Source organism: Boleophthalmus pectinirostris, unplaced genomic scaffold (assembly GCF_026225935.1).
Source record: "Boleophthalmus pectinirostris isolate CB_2022bp ecotype Guang Dong unplaced genomic scaffold, ASM2622593v1 HiC_scaffold_20, whole genome shotgun sequence".
NCBI classification, from domain to species: Eukaryota; Metazoa; Chordata; class Actinopteri; order Gobiiformes; family Gobiidae; genus Boleophthalmus; species Boleophthalmus pectinirostris.
This window is the reverse complement of record NW_026571153.1, coordinates 4636055-4654985: the sequence shown is the minus strand read 5'-3', so window position 1 is coordinate 4654985 and position 18931 is coordinate 4636055. Positions and strand designations below refer to the sequence as shown.

Below are 18931 nucleotides of genomic sequence, written 5' to 3'. Positions count from 1 at the left end.
CTACAAGTGACAAAAGCTTTATGTTGACAATATGAAATGATTTGAACCTTTGTGTTGCTTGCGCGGCTCTTTCAGTTCTGATTTCATTTTTTATTTTTGTGTCAGTTCTTTGAAAATACTTGATATAGTTCATTATTTAGTCTTGTGTTCTTTAAATTACAATAATCAGATGTTACGTCCAAACAATTCCCAAATATTTTTTTGTCTCACTTGAGTAATTTCTTGGACCATTGCTTTGTACTTCTACTTGAGTAATATTATTTTGAAGTAACATTTCTCTTACTTAAGTACATTTTTGGCTATTTCATGCACCTCTTTTTACATATCAGCTTTCTTTGAGTGCAGAAATTTTCCGTACCATTGTTATATTTTTCCATTTTGAGCTGATTTTGAATGTAATAAGTACTTTCCTGGCTAAAATAAAATAATAATAATTTTAAGAATAGGTTAAATGCGGTGATGGGTTGAAAAATGGTTACATATTTGCTTTTTTTTTTGTTTGTTTGTTTGTTTTCCTTTCCAAATTTCAAGATTTTGACGTAATATTTGTCGCTTCGAATTGATCGCCAAAACACGATCACATAATTTAAACGCATCTAAAAATACTGGTACCTTAGATGCTTTTATGTCTGTTTTCGACACTCCATAAATTATTCAGAACTTTCTGGCAGGACTTGGATAAAAACAAGCCTTAACTTCACAGTGAATACCGAACGCGTGTTATTTTTATCCGGTGAAAATCTAAGTTATTAATGGGAAAACGCACACAGAGCTTGTTTTTGGTGCTGCTGCTTCCGAATCGCTCTGACAGATCATCGCGCCGACTCTCACGACTCACGATGCACCTTTCACAACTCGCTTCATCTTTTCCGCCATTTCCGCTCTGCCACTTACCATTTATTAACGGGGCATACGTTCGCCGTCGTTAGCGCTAAACTGCTCGATCGCCGGCGACTCGTCTGCAGTTAACGGCGTACAGTTCCCTCACCTCTGACTAGAAGTGAAATGAGAAGTGTGTTTTGATTACACGTTAGCGGGCCATAGCTCACCACTGTAGCCGACTACAACGCCTGACCCCGAGTCGACCCGAGCCCAGCGGGTGATAGATTGAGAGAGTGAGGAGCTGAGAGTGGACAGTGAGCGAGCTCCAAGGAGGGCCGCACGAAGATATAGTAAGTGAGATAGACCAAGAAATGAGGAAAAACTAGTGTGGGAAAAGTCGTAAGGGTTGAATATATGCTAAAGTGGTTTGAAATAATAATAATATCAACCTTTACCGTACTTATTAAGGGAGTTCCTAAGAGGGCTGGACGAAGAAATGGAAATGAGCCAGGCCAGAGCAAGAAATCTAAAAAAAAATCTTAAAGGTTTTCATGCTTGTTAGTGTAAAAAGATGCTGAATTGATTTGAAATAATAATAATATCAACCTTTACTTACTTACATACGTATACTTATTACCAGTGTTGGCAAGGTGACTTTTAAAATGTATTCCCCTACAGATTACAGATTATATACCCCAAAATGTAGTTTGTAACGTAATCCATTAAAGTACTGAAAGTGAGTAATGTAATCTGAATACTTTGGATTACTTGATTTGCTGTGGAGAAGCAAAGACGAGGAAATCTTAACATAAGATAAAAGAAAATAAAAAGTCCAGACTTTACTGAACTAAATTAAAAATATTATTGATAGAAGAAGAGCACGGTCCTGTTAAATCCTGTTTTAGTCCTGGTTTAGACCTAGTTTAGACCTGGTTTAGTCCTGGTTTTAGTCCTGGTTTTAGTCCTGGTTTAGTCCTGGTTTAGTCCTGGTGTAGACCTAGTTTAGACCTGGTTTAGTCCTGGTTTAGTCCTGGTTTTAGTCCTGGTTTTAGTCCTGGTTTAGCCCAAAATGTGAAAACAGGAAAATACTGCCATGTAATCCATTTATTTCAACAAAGTAACTATAATCCAATTACCACTCACTGAAAAAGTAATTGTAACTTAATACAATTACTCATAATTTGTACTCTGATTACGTAACTCCACTACATGTAATCTGTTACTTCCCAACACTGCATATTACTTACCATAGTTAGGAGAGCTGGACGAAGAAGTGGAAGTGAGCAAGGCCAAAGCAAGAAATCTGAAAAAAACTAAACAAAAAAAAGAGTATGGGTAAGTTCTGAGGGTTGTCATGCAAAAAAATTTGATATAATAATAATATCAACCTTTACAATACTTATTAATGGAGTTCCAAGGAAGTTGGATGAAGAACTGGAAGTGAGTTAGGCCAGAGCAAGAAATCTAAAAAAAAATGTTGTTATGCTTGTTAGTGTAAAAAGATGCTGAATTGATTTGAAATAATAATAATATCAACCTTTACCTACTTACATACGTATGCTTATTACTGACCATACTTAGAAGGCTGGACGAAGTAGTGGAAGTGAGCTTGGCCAGAGCAAAAAATATGAAAAAAAAAACCAAAAACAGTAAGGGTAAGTTGTGAGGGTTGTCTTTCTGTTAGCATAAAAAATATGCAAAATTGATTTGAAATAATAATAATAATGTCAACGTTTATTATACTTATTAAAGGAGTTCCTAGATTGTGTTGGGGAAGTTACTTTAAAAAAGTAGTCTTTGCTCGTTACTTGTTACTTCTTTAAAAAGTAATCCGTTACTTTACTTAGTTACCCTCTGTGGAAAGTAACTTTTTACTTTGGTGGTAAACTCCATCTAAGGCTAAATACCGGCACGAGACAACTAGTCAACAAGAACCATAAGGTAAAGTTGAAAAGAACTCTGAAGAGAGAGTTCAGGAGGACGTGAAACCGTTAAGAGGTACAAGGGTGGGGTCTGTGCAGTCTGCCTGGGGGATTGAACTCAGCAGGCGAGGGATGGCCACTGGTGCGAGAGAATCCCCTCGAGAGACCTCTCCTTGTGTGTCCTTGCCCCCCGCTGAGCGCATTTCCTCCGAGGCAGTGCGCCGCTACCGGCTCTGGATCGGCCAAGAAAGGCTCGAGGTGAAGGTTGCTCCGGCTGCGTAGTTACAGCTCCTCCCGCCTGAACTTCGCTCCACCAGGGTCCGGTTCGTGTACACAGAAAAGTAACGTTGTGCTGAATAGGCGAGTTTCATTGTTGACAAAAGCGCGCGTTGCATGCTGGGAATTATTTTGGTCGGCGGCAATAAACACTAACTCAACATGACAGACGGAGCGAGAAAGCACGTAAAGGGTATTGATCCCGGTTATTTATCCACTCTAACGGCAGAGGACCCAAGACCATTTGACCAGAAATTGGTCATAAGCATCGACGGACGACAAATCACCCTTTTCAACCTCGACAAAAGGTGGACCAAACCAAATTTCTGGTCAGAATCGCCAACTACCTGGACAAATATTCACTTGGGCGATATCCACAATGACTTGGTGGAAACTCCTGGGCCATTCACAGCAGAAAAGATGAAAACCTCCAAGAGTCTCGATGTGTTGTTGAACTTGTTGGAGTCCACGGTTTGTTAGGATCTTCTACGTTTGCTCTGCGAATGTTTGAAAGCCGTTTAATTCACTGTTAGCGGTTCTTTTCACTCAGAATACGAAAAAGACATTTTCCTTCTTCTATTTGTGCATCCGATAATGCAGCAGGAATTTACCATTATCAGGGATAAATACGCGAGGTTACGCACTGTGTTTGACGCTATCGTGTTTCTTGCCTCCAACTAAAATATTTCCCAGCATGCAACGCGGGCTTTTAATAACAATGACGTCAGCTGAAACTCGCCTATTGAAAAAAGAACTACGTTTCGTTACCAGATTTTCAGCAGTAACACGTTTACACTATTTTTACCAGAAAAAAAGTAGATACCTTACTATAATGTTTTACACCCAACACTGTTCCTAGAAGGGCTGGATGAAGAAGTGGAAGTGAGTTAGAGCAAAAAATCAGGAAAAAAACAACAACAGTATGGGTGCATTGTGAGGGTTGACATGCTAGTTAGTGTAAAAAGATGCTAAATTGATTTGATATAATAATGACAACTTTTTCTGTATACTTATTAAAGGAGTTCCTAGGAGGGCTCAATGAAGAAGTGTAAGTGAGCCACACCAAGAAATCTGGGGGGGGGGGGGGGGGGGATGGGTAAGTTGTGAGGGTTGACCTGCTAGTTAGTGTGAAAAAGATACTAAATTTGTATGAAATAACAATCATCAGCCTTTGCCATACTTATCAAAGTAGAACTAAGTAACATTTTATCTTATTAAAGTCCCTGTGATGGTTAAATATGTATTTTTGGTTGTTTGAAGTGTCCGTCGTCTCCCCCTGCTGTTTCTGGGCGGGAAACCAGCCTTGTAAAAATGTCCAACTGAACCCAAAGAGAATTTTCCTGAGAAAACCCTGGCTCTGTTTTATATTTGGCAATGTTATATGTTTTTGTGAGTGATTATTCTGCTTCATTTTAGTATAAAATAACAAAGAAAAGAAGAAAAGGAAAAATCCTCTGTTCCATGAAAGTGTATTCTCATAATGGAGCTGCAGGGGGAGCTCTAGTGTTGTAAGTTGCTTAATTCAGCTTTATATTATATATTAATAGTAAACTTGAAAATAATAATTGCTATTTTAAACAGCATTTAATTTCAAGAAGGATGGTGACATGAGCTGTAGAGAGGGAATACATTTCAGCAGCTTGGTGGACAGAGTGACAGATGATCGTGATTGTAGTGGACAGGTTTGGAGGAGAAGTCGAGCATAGCAATGAAAAGTGTCACTTTGCAACAACAAAAAAAGTTTCAAAAGGCTGAAGGTAAACGATAAATACAGGTGGACCAAGGACAGAGCCTTGAGGAACTCCACAAGGGACGGCAAACATTCACCATTTGAATGTTTTGGTAAATAAAATGAGGATCATAGTGATTTTGTCTGTTGAGAGGAGTGTTAGTGACACCACACAAATATTAGGAACAAATGTCAGATCAATTTCCAAAGAGAAAATGTATTCAAATTTGTTTTAATATTTAAAGCTACGACTGTGTGCTGTAAGCCAGAGACAAGTCTTGGCCTACAGCACAGAGCAGGTTTACTGCGACATGTGGCCGAAGTTTGCCAAATAAAAGTGCGCATCCAAAACATTTCTATTTGTCACGATGTGCGTTTGGTAAATGTGCAGAGGCTGATGTAACTTTCTTCACTTTGAAGCAGTTTTCTGTAAAGTGCCAGTGGAAGTTGGCTTAAAGAAGGAGTCTCAAACTGTGAGTGAGGGTCCAAAACAGGGGCACAGAGTGTTTCAGTGCAGTACAGTTTGCTTGGCTTACTTTAAGATTAAATTAAGATTTATCAGATAAAATGGAGGTAGATTTATAAAATAAAACAAAAAAAACATTGATATAAATGTGCCAGAATATCTGTAAAATACAAATAAATGTCAAAAATTACAAATATGGTCTCGATTTGGTCTTGATGGACTGTGGTCTTGGTCTTGTCTCGGGTAGTCTGATTCATCAACCAGTTTCACTTTGTAGAAACTGTCTGACCTCGCAGCGTTAGAAATTCATTCGCTTGACAGTCGGCGAGTACTTTTTTTAAAATTTAACCAATCACTGCTTTTTGGTATCTAACTGGTATATTAAGCTTTTCCCAAATTCCGTAGGAAGAAGGACAATAACATCTTTCCCCTTGATTGATAAAATTCACCAAACATTCTCTTTGTTCCGGCTTTAAATCCCCGATCTCAGAAATCGTAACCAGCACAGAATGTATGACTCTTCATCGACTGGCTGGTGCACGAACCCGCACTTCCAGGGTTTTTGTGAACCATCTAGTGTATTCTGATTCCTGACCTAGTCGTTGGAAAGAAATGAAATTGAGCCTGGCTAGTTTTTGGGACCCTGTAGTCTTGGACTGGTCTTGGTCTCGATTAGCGCGGTCTTGACTACAACACTAGGACCTATTTTCGACCAAACCAGGATTTAACTAGAACTAAACCAAACCAACAGAACTACTCGTGCATGTTTTATGGATGTTGTTTTTTACTAGACATATAACACGCAAATGCTGTCCAGTTTTCAGTTTTTCAAAACCAACCAGTAACATTTTGATCCAAATTTGGCATTTTTAACCCCTGTGAAACGTGCTCAAAGCCTTTTCGCATCATATCTGTGGTTAGTACATGGACGGGAAACCGCTGGGAATACCAGAACACCAAAAACCGTTGCTGTCTCCTCCGGCAAGGCACTTCACGTACTTTGCCCAACGTAGTGCGTGGGCGAGCGTTGGTTGGCGGTCAGAGGGGATGGTCCAGATTGGCGGCCTCGCTTTTGCCGGTCCACCCCAGAGCAGTTGCGGCGACAATCGTATCTTATCTCCGCCGAGTAAACAGTGAATGAATAATGCATGAAATTGTTTAGCAACTTTGAGCATCTGGAAAAGCGTTATATAAGACTAACTATTATTATTATTGAATAGCTCCCGAAATTGCAATTCCGGATAACTTGGCAACGCATTCTATAACGTCGTATTCTAACACTCCCAACACGCCTTGTTACTTCTCATTATCTGCCAAACATAGGTTATCCGCGCCGGGTTAAAGACTGCGAATATTTAATTAAGTGTTGAAAAATGTGATGTGGCGTGTACTGTCATGGGAAGCGAGGAGAGGGAGAAGGGGAATTCGCAGAACCGAGATCCCGGAGTCAGATCCAGATGGGAACCGGGATAAGCTTGTCAAAAACGCTTTTATCTCGGACTCTCCACCCCTCCGGTTCCAAGAAGACATCCACACACATGAGAGCTGACAGCAGAAGGTATACGCGGGGATCAAATATCAGAGCAAGGGCATATAGACATTAGAAGACAAGGGGGGGAGCCTATATATAGCGGATCCGGACGCGAAAGAGCTCTTGACATTATATAACGACGTTTTCAATGTCATTTTGGTGAATCTCGGAGTGTGGGTGGAACAGCGGGTTCAAGTTCAAACCTAAGCTCGGACTGTAGTAGTTTTGGAGGCTATAAGAAGTAGTAGTGGTGCAGTAGATCGAGTGATTGCCGAGGAACAAGAGCGTATCACGTTTAAACTCAAGCTCAAATAGAACCTTTTTTATAACGGCCGGAAGTGGCGCGCTGTACAGTAAACGTCACTTGCGTTAATGCTTTTCTTTGGCAAAATATTTGTGAAAATGTCTCACGCATTCTCCACCAGCTTCATAAATCTGCCCCATCACCAAATCTTCAACCAACAAAGTCCACAAAGGAAAAACCTGAAGAATTTATCCGCAACTATCGAGGTAAGAAAGACGAAAACATTTGCGAACTACTGAACAAAACTAAAGCTATGATCATAAATAAAACAGAAGTAACTTGTTTACAACACACGTTACACCAATTTTATCTTCACTGCACTGGCTTCCTGTTAAGTTCCGTGTTGATTTTAAAATTTTGGTTTTAACTTTGTGGGTTTTTTCGGAAGGTTCAATGCGTGTCCAAGTACAACTGCCACCCCGGAACGACGTCCCTGACCAACTCAAAATCAGGGGTAGCTTTATACTACATCTTGACAAAACATTAACTTGTTGATTTAGCATATACAGCAAGAAAATGAACAATACTGCTGACCCAGTACACCTTATCATGGGTGGGAACATGCCACGGGGTCCACATATGTCAGTTTTTCTGCTTCGTGGCACTCAAAGTACAAGAAAAACATGTTCTTTATGGCACTCAAAGTACAGAAAAAACATGTTATATAGACCTATAGATAGTCATACGTGTTTTCCACCCTGTTGTCATTCCAAAGTCCATAATATTGGGTGAATTAGCATGACCAACACATAATATTTCCCACAACTTACAGAGCTTTAAATGGACAGACGCCCCAGTACATCAGGGACTTACCGCGCCCCTACTCCTCAGGCCGCACCCTCCGGTCCTCTGGTCAGGGCCTCTTGATTGTCCCCAAGACCTGATTTTAAACTCATGGGTGACATGAGCTTTCAGGCTGCGGCTCCCAAATTAGGGAATTCGCTGCCTCTAGCCCTATGTGAGGCAGACTCTGTAAACTCTTTTAAAAAGCAGCTCAAGACACTGCTATTTCGACAGGCTTTTAGTCGACTGTGTCTGTAATTCCTCTGTTCTTGTTTATGTTGTTTTTATGTTGCTTTTCGCTCTGTAAAGCACTTTGTGATTTTATATCAGTGAAAGCTGCTATATAAATAAAGATTTACTTACTTACATTTAAAATTAAAAATCTATTTCAATTTTGATTTCGATTTGTGCAGTTTAAATGCTAGAGCACATCTGTAGCATTCAAACTGCACACATCTCTTCATCTATACTAATATCTACATCGTGAAATCGATTTTTTATTTGAATTCTAGAATGAGTCTAAGTTCACAAATTACTTCTGATTTATTCATGACCATAACGTTATTTTTGCTCAGTAATTCACTAATGCATTGTTGTCGTTTACCTTTAAGTTTTTATCTTTCTTACCTTGATAGTTGTGGATAAATTCTTCATGTTAGAATGTTTATTCTTTGTGGACCTTTTTGGTTGAAGATTTGGTGATGGGGCAGATTTATGAAGCTGGTGGAAAATGCGTGAGACATTTCCAAAGATATTTTGCCCTAGAAAAGCATGACGATTTTAGATATAGAAGCTTCTCATACATGAAGTGCTCCACTGCATTTTTAAACTTCATTCACCTTCACTAGAATTGGATTTCAGTGCTGGAATTGCAAATCTCTACTGAACTAAAGGTAAAACAAGTAGCTGTTAACTTAAACTACCACTTTATGACATCACAAGGTGGAATAGAGCAGTTTAGAGTTACTCAGACATGTGAAAATGAAACAAAACACAACTCCAGAAATGTTTTTAATGAAGTAAAAGCGTTATAATATGACTAAACGCTCACAATTATCAATATTAAATAGTCTAACAATACACATTTGAATACTCTTATGAACTTAAAGTATAATATTGTTGATTTCATTGTAGATAAATTGCTTGTATTGATTGGGAACTCCCCGTAGCCTTGTACGCTCTGTAATTACTACTTTTGCTTTAATTAACGCCACGCGCAATCTGTGCACACACAAGGTTGTCCACTGTCCCCGCAGATATTCACGGCCCTCAGCAGACACATTTCCAATCCAATCCATCAGCTCGCTTTGCATACATTCATCACAGAGACACTTAATTATTCCTACACCTACAACTGTTCCATATCTCATTACGTGTTTTAGCGAGAACCTTTTCACACCGTACATCACCGTAACACTTAAGGGGCCTATTATTATTATTATTATTATGGTCTATTATCTGATCTGTGTTATAATTGTTCTTTCCTTGTCACAAACGTACGTAGAGTTCTGTTTTCTTTCATTCACACACACATTTAACGCACAAACCCTGCACGTTTAGGCTTCCCTCAAACCGAAAACGCCCTATTCCACCTTGTGACGTCACGCGGTTATACAGGAAGTGCTCCATTGTGTTTTTAATTCCTCGCTTATCTCACGTAATTCCGAGCGTCGTAATTATTCAGCTTGATGAGTTTATAAGCGCTTTTCGCGACTTTCAAAGGCCAGAGCGGAGTTTTGCTAATGCAGCGGCAACGACTGGCATGCTGACCGAGCACTTCCTGATTCCGAGACCGTAAAACGCTTCACATTAAGGCTACGTTTATATGATGGCAGTCTGAAAAGAAGACGTAAAAGTGGTGTCGCGTCTTTACTTTTTATTCCGTGTTTAGACGAGCGTTTTCGGGAGGAAATCTGCGTGCGTACGGTGACGCAAAAGTGTGTGGAATTCGATCGGGCGTGCTTGACACGTAGCGAGGTGGTGATGTATGTGACGTGAATGCGTATGTGACATGAGCAGATCTGACCAGAGTTTTGCGTCTTGGGCAGTGTAGACGGAAACTCTACGGCAGAGCGTATTCAACTTTTCCACTCTGGAGGGTGGTTTCAGAGTTTTGAGTTTTTAAGCCCCAAAACACGCCGTCACCGTCTAAATGAAAGGCACTTCTGATAAAATATTTTGTCGTTTTTACCTGCAAGCATTCTCCTGTAAACAGGCCACAGTAGACTTCTTATACAAGATGTCTGTACTGGGGCAAGACAAATTTTGCTGAGAGGGGACAGGGACAAAAATCGAGTACAGGCAACAGTAGGTCAGTGAGTGTTTGTCCACAAATCTCGCTTTTGACATAAACATCATTGGTAGAGCGGTCAGTTTCACTTTTTTTTTTCTTTTCTTTTTTATTGCACAAAAACAAAGTGCTACAGAACAACGACGTAAAAAAAAAAAAACACACGATAAACTTTGAATGTAAGAAAGCAAACGAAAGGAAGAGCAAGAGAAGGGGAACAAGGGAGGTTAAAATAGACTCTTACACACAAGTTGGCGATACGATTCCAGCTCCCACACATGAATTCTGTTGTTGTGTCCTTGGGCAAGACACTTAAAAAACCTTCGTGCAAATGTGCGTGTGAAAAGGCGAGCAGTTCCTTAACGTCATTTCATATTTTGTGGATAAAGTATTGTCCAAAAATAAAAGGTAACAGCGATGCGTCAGCAATTTTTTATTATTTTTATTTTTATTTATGTATTTATTTTGGGCTAGTAAGTAATTTACGTTCTTTTTACGATGGACCAGAGTATTATCCATGTGACATTAGTGCAATCAGAACAAAAAAATGTGCCCAAAAAGGATTGCGAAGAAGAAAATAATGCTCGACAGCCTTAAATGTGGAAAAGCGCTGTATATATTTAACAAAAGCGACCGTTTGACCGCGTTTTTTTTTTTTTTTTTTTTTCCTCCACATCTCCATACATGTGTCTGAACAGCCACCTCTGCAGCCCACGCGTCCCCACAGCTGTAGGTCAGACCCGCTCCGTGTTCAAGCAGATCGCTGGATATATAGGCCTCCACGGATCGATAAGCTATTAAGGCCCGAGTCTGGCCGCGTGGTCCCGGCTTTTAACAATCACAGAGGGGGACTGCAGGGACGAGAGGAGGAGGGAGGAGGAGGAGGGCGAGAGGGGGGTCTGGTAGTCTTTAGCCATATCCACCAGGGAAAACACAACAAGTTCCCTAATCGTCGAGATCCGTGTTCGGACATCAGTGGAACAAACTCAGAACTTTGGGGTAAGCGAAGGGAAAGGTGTTGGGGTTGTGTCGAGGTGGTGAGGAATTGGAAATGAGTTGTTTTGGTTGTGTGCATGCAGATTGGTCTGACAAAACTTGGGTGGAGTGAATATGGGGATAGTCAAATTTGGCGACTGCTTGTGGACATAAAAATTGTTGTATTGGATGTAGATTTTCTTGCTGGGAAAGTGATATATTTTGAATTAATTTTAAATGAACAGAGACAAAGTAAACCAGTTGCTCGTCTATGTTTCTAAATAATAATAAGTGTGGTTGTGGTTTTTGTTTTGTTTTGGTTTTTTGGTCTGACAAACTGACAAAAACAAAAAGTCAAAAGGCTCAGTAGGTAAACAAATCCAGTCAAGTCAGGAAAGGCATCTGATTATCATTAAATATGCAAACTACTCAAAGACGAGGATTCTTTTGTCTTTTGTTATGTTTTGTCTTTATGCAGGCCCGTCGTCAGAAATTTGGGGGCCCAGGGCAAGAAGCCTCACATGGGTCCCCCGATAATATAAATTAATAGAAAAAGGGTCAGATTCTTGGCCCCTAAAAGAGTGGGGCCCAGGACAACAGACCTTTTTATGCAGGGATCACCAAACTTTTTTCTCTGGGGGCCACATTATCGCTCCTGACTGTGATGGGGGGGCCGGGGTCGGGCTGACGAAGGTTTTGTTGAGGAGCTAGTCCACCTTTCATCTGTCAAATCCTATCTTTGCTCATTTGCCTTCGCAAGGTAGCAAACTCTTTGTGATGGGTTTCGTAGTGACGATGCAGGTTATATTGTCTGAAAACCGCCACACTTTCTTTACATATCAGACAAACTGCACAATCCTTACACTGAACAAAAAAGTAATCGGTCATCCACTGTTCTTTGAAAACTCAGCACTCTCTGTCAACTTTTGTACTTTAACAATTGACATTTTGCTGTCTTTACTCTGTGCGAGCGTTGACTGTCAGTTGATGAAAATTTGACGACAAATTCTGTGGCAAATGTAAATACATCATATAAATGAAAACCTGAACCTGATTAAGTACGTATTGCAGTAAACTTGGGATACTACAGCAACAGAAATAGACAACAAAGCAAGAAGTACAGAAGACAAACAGACTGAGCTGCACTTTCTTGTTCTTGTGGTTTTACAGCAACATCGCGTCTTGGTCTCTTTGCAGTGGAAGGTGTTTCTTGGCGAACAGCTGGTGCCTTTTGCTTTGGCGTAGACTTTTTAAGGTTGAGCGCTGAACATACAAAATATTTGCTGCAAACTCGAGATGATTTCTTGGGCAGCCAAAGGTTTCCTTTTTGGTCCTTCCTGTGGATCAATCCTGCCCATCGCCTTCACCTTTCACTATTTTTCAATTCCGTTGGGAAGGGAAACAGTTTGAACGGAGGTTTGCAGTCACACACATCTGATTCCCTTTTGCATTTACGAAGTTTACAAACTTCTGAAGCCCATTTCTCGCGCTGTTTTCTGCTGTTAGGATCCAACAACCACACAATTACGATGTCCGAATCCCAAAACTAAAATATGACAATATCAGAACCAGAAACAAAAGTGATATGGTTCAAAAGATTGGAATCCCAATAGACGTATCCCACTAGGAAAACAAACATGGAGGTTTGATGAGGTTTGAAAGTTCTTCCCAGTATGCATTGCACGATGACCCGAAGTCCGAAATTCGTGATGCATGTATTATAAACCATGCATTTAAGCAAAGGAGCTGGTAATTCGATATATTGTGAGAGTCCACGATATTGTGAGACTTTTAACGATACGATATCACGATATTTCGGTTATTGTTACATCTCTACTAGTTAATGATGTTGCCTTTTTCCCGCTTTTGTCCTCAGTTAGTCACCACCTATGCAGCCCGAGACTCCCAGCGCTAAACTTAGCACGGCCACATTTCTCGTTTTGAAGTTGTGCGTGTGTCAGCAGAACCGGGCTGAGTTTTTCCCTCTTCTTCTTCTCCTTCTTCTTGTCTCTCGCGCAAAGTTTTTAATGAGAGGAGAGCGATCCGTGCAGACACCTGAGCTTTCAAACGGAGACGCGCCGTATTAGTCACAATGGTCGTTAATAGCGACGGAGACAGGAGGTGCGCGAATCGGCATGCAAATGAGAGCATCTTTTCTAATGAGTAGTACTGTGCATGAGTGCTGAAGAGGAGCTGCGGAAGACGGGATGAGCAGGCGGAAGTGTTCTCTCAGGGTGTGATGCTAACTGTAGGCACTGCTCCGTCTGAGGTTTTGTTACTCAGTTTAGACTTTAATCTGAGTTTTGTTTTATGGACTTAGTTGGAAGTACAGCGGGTGACCAGATTTGCGCATTTAAACATTTAAACAAGTAGCTTTGGCATTTTTCACTTGCTTCTGAAAAGTTGTTGTTATTATTATTTTTTGTTTTTTCATGAGTTTCCAGTTTTCACTTTTTTGGTTACTACTACTACTACTACTGCTACTACTACTACTACTACTACTACTACTACTACTGCTAGAGCTATTACTGCTTCTTCATCTACTACTACTGTTACTCTTATTACTATTACTACTATCACTATCACTACTACTACTACTACTACTACTACTACTACTGTTACTACTACTGCTACTACTAATACCTAATTACTGCTTCTTCTTCTACTACTCCTACTGATACTACTACTGTTATTGCTACTACTGCTGCTACTACTATTACTACTATTAATGCTACTACTGTTACTGCAGTTTCTACAACTACTACTACTATTACTATTATCACAACTACTGCTGCTGTTGTTCCTACAACTACTAGTAGAACTACTACCACTACAACCACTCCTTGAATATCACAATGTACGTTTACTGTGGAAAAACAGATTGAATTTAATGAAGAGATACACACACACAGGAAACACTGAATGTTCACAAACCTCATTGACGCTCCGGGCGCACATCATTGTCCGCCATGACAAGGACCATCCATATCGAGTTGGAGATGTTTCATTTTTTTCTTTTAGTGCAGCTCTTTATTTAACGCTCATTTCGCTCATGTACAGTGTCTTTATTTATGTCGGGTACTGTTGTGATGTAAAGCCTGAAAGGTTGAAATAATTCTGGTGGTTGGTGTGCTTGCTGTAGTCCCGTTTTGTGGGAGTTGTACTTTGGTTTGTTGTTTCCGCCGCTGGTGTGGAAGATCCGGATCCAACTAAAGCGGCGACAGCTCCTTCTCCTCACTCCATCTTCCTCCTCGACCTCGTGACGTCGCTCTCAGAGGTCAGCGATAACGAGACAAAAGGACAAGGAAGGAGGAACAGCGTTTCTGCCCATTTTCGGATGGAGCCCCAATGTCTGCAGCATCTGTCTGGCCCTCAGCCTCCCCTTCCTCCTCCTCCTCTTCCTCGCAGCCTCCCCAGTGCTTCCAGATGCGCCCATAAAAGTGACGACACGCCTGCTCCTCCGCGCACAGACCACCGAGCGCCTCCAGCACGTTCACTGCAACAACAAAAGTCTCAACTTCCTAATCCATTTGGGAAGTGGCTTTATTAACTTAGACTCATTTCACTAAAACTTAATTAAAGGGCCGTGTCTTTGAGCAAAACATGTCTGGAATCAGTATATTAAGTCAGCGGTCGACTGTCTGCATCTAATTTTCAAGCGTTTTACTGTCCGATAATCAGAAAGTGTGCATTATCCTGCTAGTTACTGTTTACTTTCAAGTCCAGACAAAAACGCTCTTGTGAAAATCGCTCATAAACTCATCTTGGTGAATAAATATGATGCTCTGAATGCCTTAGCTGAGTGAGAAATAACTGTAAACTTCTTAACATTAACTAGTTTTGTTTGTCACGTTTTTAAGACAATAAAAATCTGGTCTTTAAGTTAGACTAGATGTTGTCAAATTTTCAATCACCGAAATTAAAAAGTCGTAACCCTTCCAGACCAAATATGTTTTACATTACATAGCCGCGCATAACTTTCCAACCGTAAAAGAACCAGAAAAAACTACTTTTAAGATAAGACTTTTGGCTTTCTAAGCATATTTCCGGCATTATCCCATGTCACGCTGCGTGGTGACGTCGGGAAAACGAGTGTCAAATAGGAATTTTGTTTTTTGCCATTTTGATCGGCCCAAACTTTGCCAAAGAGTGTAGTGAGTCAAAATGGTCAATGCTCTGAGCGTCTGTGTTCATAACAATTGAAAAAGTCGCTCTAAGTGCAGATATTTCTCAAATAAATGGCAAATTACACATTGGTCTGCGTATTGCACATCCCCTAGCTATTTTTATTTGAAAGGTTTATTTCAGTCAAAATGTCTCTGAGCCCTGGACCTGGCACGAGCTGTTTCCAAGACTGACACCAGGAAAGTCATGGGACCATTGCACTTTTTTTGTTTTTGTTTTGAGGCAATAAGGATATTTTTAGTTTACTTACAAACTTGATATTTTTTTGCACTTTAGCTAATATTAAGCATGTTTTATGTCCAAAAAGTTGTTTATACATGTTTGTTTTGCGTTTTGTATGGGAGAGTGTGAATTTTAGTTTCACTTTTTTTTTTTTTTTTTCATTTATATTTCTGGTCCTGTAGCTTTTATTACAGCCATATGACACAACTACAGCAGCAAATTGTGAAATAACAGGTTGTATTGAAAAAAAGGATGTATAACACTTCATTAAGGGGTTAAAGGGGGAGTTTTAAAAGCACAACTAAGAAAAAAGGGTTAAAGGTCCTACAGTACATTATGCAAAATTGACTCTTGTGAGCTTTAAGTCATGTTATAATGTTGTTACCGCTTCAGAAACAGACCTGGAGTTGTGTTTTGTTTCATTCACATGTTTGAGTAATCCTTTATTATTAGCCTGTTTACATCTCCAAAGCTCAAAATGCTCTGTTCCACTTTGTGATGTCAGTAGATCTCAAGATTTCAATTCTGTCCTGCGTAGACTTCAAGTTAACGGCTAACTTTTACTCTTTGCTCAGTACAGTTTGGCAATTCCCGGGCTGAAATCATCCAAATGATTCTAGCGAAGGTGTGTGGAGTTTAAAAACACAACTGAGCACTTCCTGTATCACTCCATGACATCACAAGTTGGAACAGAGTGTTTTCTGTTTGAGAGAAGAACTCTAAGAACCTAAATATGCAGGATTTGTGTGTTAAACTTGTGTGAATGAAACAAAACACAACTCCAGGTCTGTTTTTGATTTGATTTGATTGAATAATTTGAGCTCTTTAAAGCTAATTCGGTTTCTTTTACTATATTTTAATCCAGCCTGTCATCTAGACTTTAAAAACTGAACGTTCACTTTTCTATTTATCCACACAATAGTTTCTGACTGTGCTACATCCCTGACTCATGAATTCCCCGTTATCGCCGCACTGTAAACACCGCCTCGACGCCGCTGCTAGCAATCTCCGCTAATCCATCAGGCAAACTGCTAGCCTAGCGCGGCCCTCCCCCGTCGCCGCTTTCTAATTATCCCCGCTGCCAGTTTTGATCGCTACGCCCCCTCTCCGCTGTCACGTACGTATGGATTGCACTGCGCTTCACCGGACTCGAAATAGCACGCCAATGTCAAGCGTCGCGCAGGTGGGCTATGCTAACACGGGCTAAAAAGTGTAATCTATCAGCTAGCTTGACCGGCTAATTCATCACGACGACGCTTAAGATAACAGTGTTTTGAACGGTCGTCTGTAGTGAACTTTTAATGACTATATGATCGAGTAAAGCTGAAGGTCCAATATTACACAAAAATCTGACTCTTGTGAGCTTTAAGTCGTGTTATGATGTTGTAACTTTGTCAAAAACAGACCTGGAGTTTTGTTTTGTTTCATTCCTGCGTAATTAACCCTTTATTATTAGTCTGTTTACATCTCTAAAGCTCAAAATGCTCTGTTACAGCTTCATAATGTCGTAGTTTTCAAGTTAACAGCTCTTAATTCAGTAAAGACGGGCTATTCCAGGGCTGACATTATCCATTATTTATTTATTAAAAACAAGGACAGTGCACAGAAAACATTAATCTCAGAGACAAAAAGATGCTCTGTGCCAGATTTAGCTTTTTTTTTTTTAGCTCCTTTCCATCTGCAGTCCTCAAAACAACTTTAAAGATACTATTTACATTAAAGGGTGAGGAAAAAATTCAGTATGTCGACTGGACAAAAGTTAGTTGAAGTGGTTGAAGACGTTTCGCAGATCATCCAAGCTGCTTCTTCAGCTCTGGTCAGATGCTGGTGGACACTTCCTTATATCTGTCTGCAGGGAGGAGCTAACTACACTGAAACTACTCTGAAATTAACACACCTGCTTGTTTACAGTTTCTGTTTGTTAGTTAGGCCTATTGACCTGTACTGAGTGTGGGGTCTAATTAGCATAACAATTCATAGGTGCTTCCTCACCTCTGGACCTGACCTGGACCACCAGCGTGTGACCAGAACTGAAGAAGCAGCTTGGATGGGCTGCGAAACGTCTTCAATCAAACTAACTTTTGTCCACTCGACAAAATGACCTTTCTCCTCGCCGTGGATTCTACCTGGACGACTGAGGGATTCTTCACATATTTACATTAAACCAACTCTAACAACAAGATTTTAACAGTGTCTCCTCAAAATAACCATGATCCAATTCATCATGAAACATTTAAAACAATCAAAATGAATTCATTCTATTTTCCATAGATACAAGACTTTAAATTAATTTTTATCTTCTAAAAATTCTCACATTCATTGTTGTCAAAATCCTCTAAGATGTACATTTCAACTTCAAAGTTTATTGTCAGTTCTTCAAAACTGTGTTTCTCACTCCTAAGCGTATCAGTAAATAATAATAAATGGAAAAGTTCAAGTGTTCTTTGGCGAGACGCAGATTCCTGCTTCGTGGCCCCTGGTGGTTATAGAAGGGAGAGAGTTCAGCATCCTAACAGCCTGGTGAATGAAGCTGTGAGTGAGTCTGATGGTGCAGGAACAGAGGCTCCTGTAGCTCCTCCTGGAGGGCAGGAGGCTGAACAGATTGTGTGTGGAGTGACTTGCATCGCTCAAAATAGCGATTTCTTTGCGGGTGAGAAGGGTGGTGTATGTACGGGCTCTGTCCTGTCTGTATCATGTCAGTCGATCGCATCGTTACTCATGTACCACTGAACAATTTAACATTTAAACAAACTTATTAAGAGAACTGAAACTATCCTGTTGGGATTGGAATCATTCTAACTGGAACTGATGCTGAGTCAGCGCTTGTTTACCTCTGGAGGTCGAGGCCAAGTTGTTCAGAAGTGACACCGAGGATGAAGAACTGAATGGATTTAGTGATTTGGAGTGAGATGGAGAGTTTGTTAAACTTGTTCTGTTCTATTGTTTATGCTATAATTATCTGAAGAACTGTTCATATGTGACGTTAACAGTCTGTTGTTCTCTGTTCTATTGTTATTACTAGAACTTGACTTTCAAATGTCAGTTCCTGGTCATTTTCCTCCAAAAAGCGTGACTTATATATGTTTTTTTTCTTCTTCATTACGCATTTTTTGGCTGGTGTGACTTATAGCCCGACAAATACGGTACACAAAAACACGATACAAAACTGTACACATCAAATTGACAAACCCGACGCGATGTGCAAGAGTCAGATCAGAAAACAGCGTAACACGTTCTCTTTAAAAGCCACCTACATCACCTTTAAATACCAGGAGAAGTGCTTGTACTTGCACAGGGCGCTGCGTACTTACAGTAGAGGAGGCTACAGAGGGTAGGAGTTAATTGTCATCCGCGTATTAATCAAACAGACATGTGGGTTTGGCTAATTGCTCTGGGAATGCGTCCAACTTGTAGCTAGCGTTTTTT

At 40.2% G+C, this 18931-nt stretch overlaps 1 protein-coding gene across 1 annotated transcript in view; it reads left to right on the top strand.

Annotated features, from left to right (window-relative positions):
• nrxn2b (neurexin 2b) overlaps positions 1–18931 on the top strand; it is a 1850542-nt gene that overhangs the window by 1563495 nt on the left and 268116 nt on the right. The window lies entirely within an intron of this gene.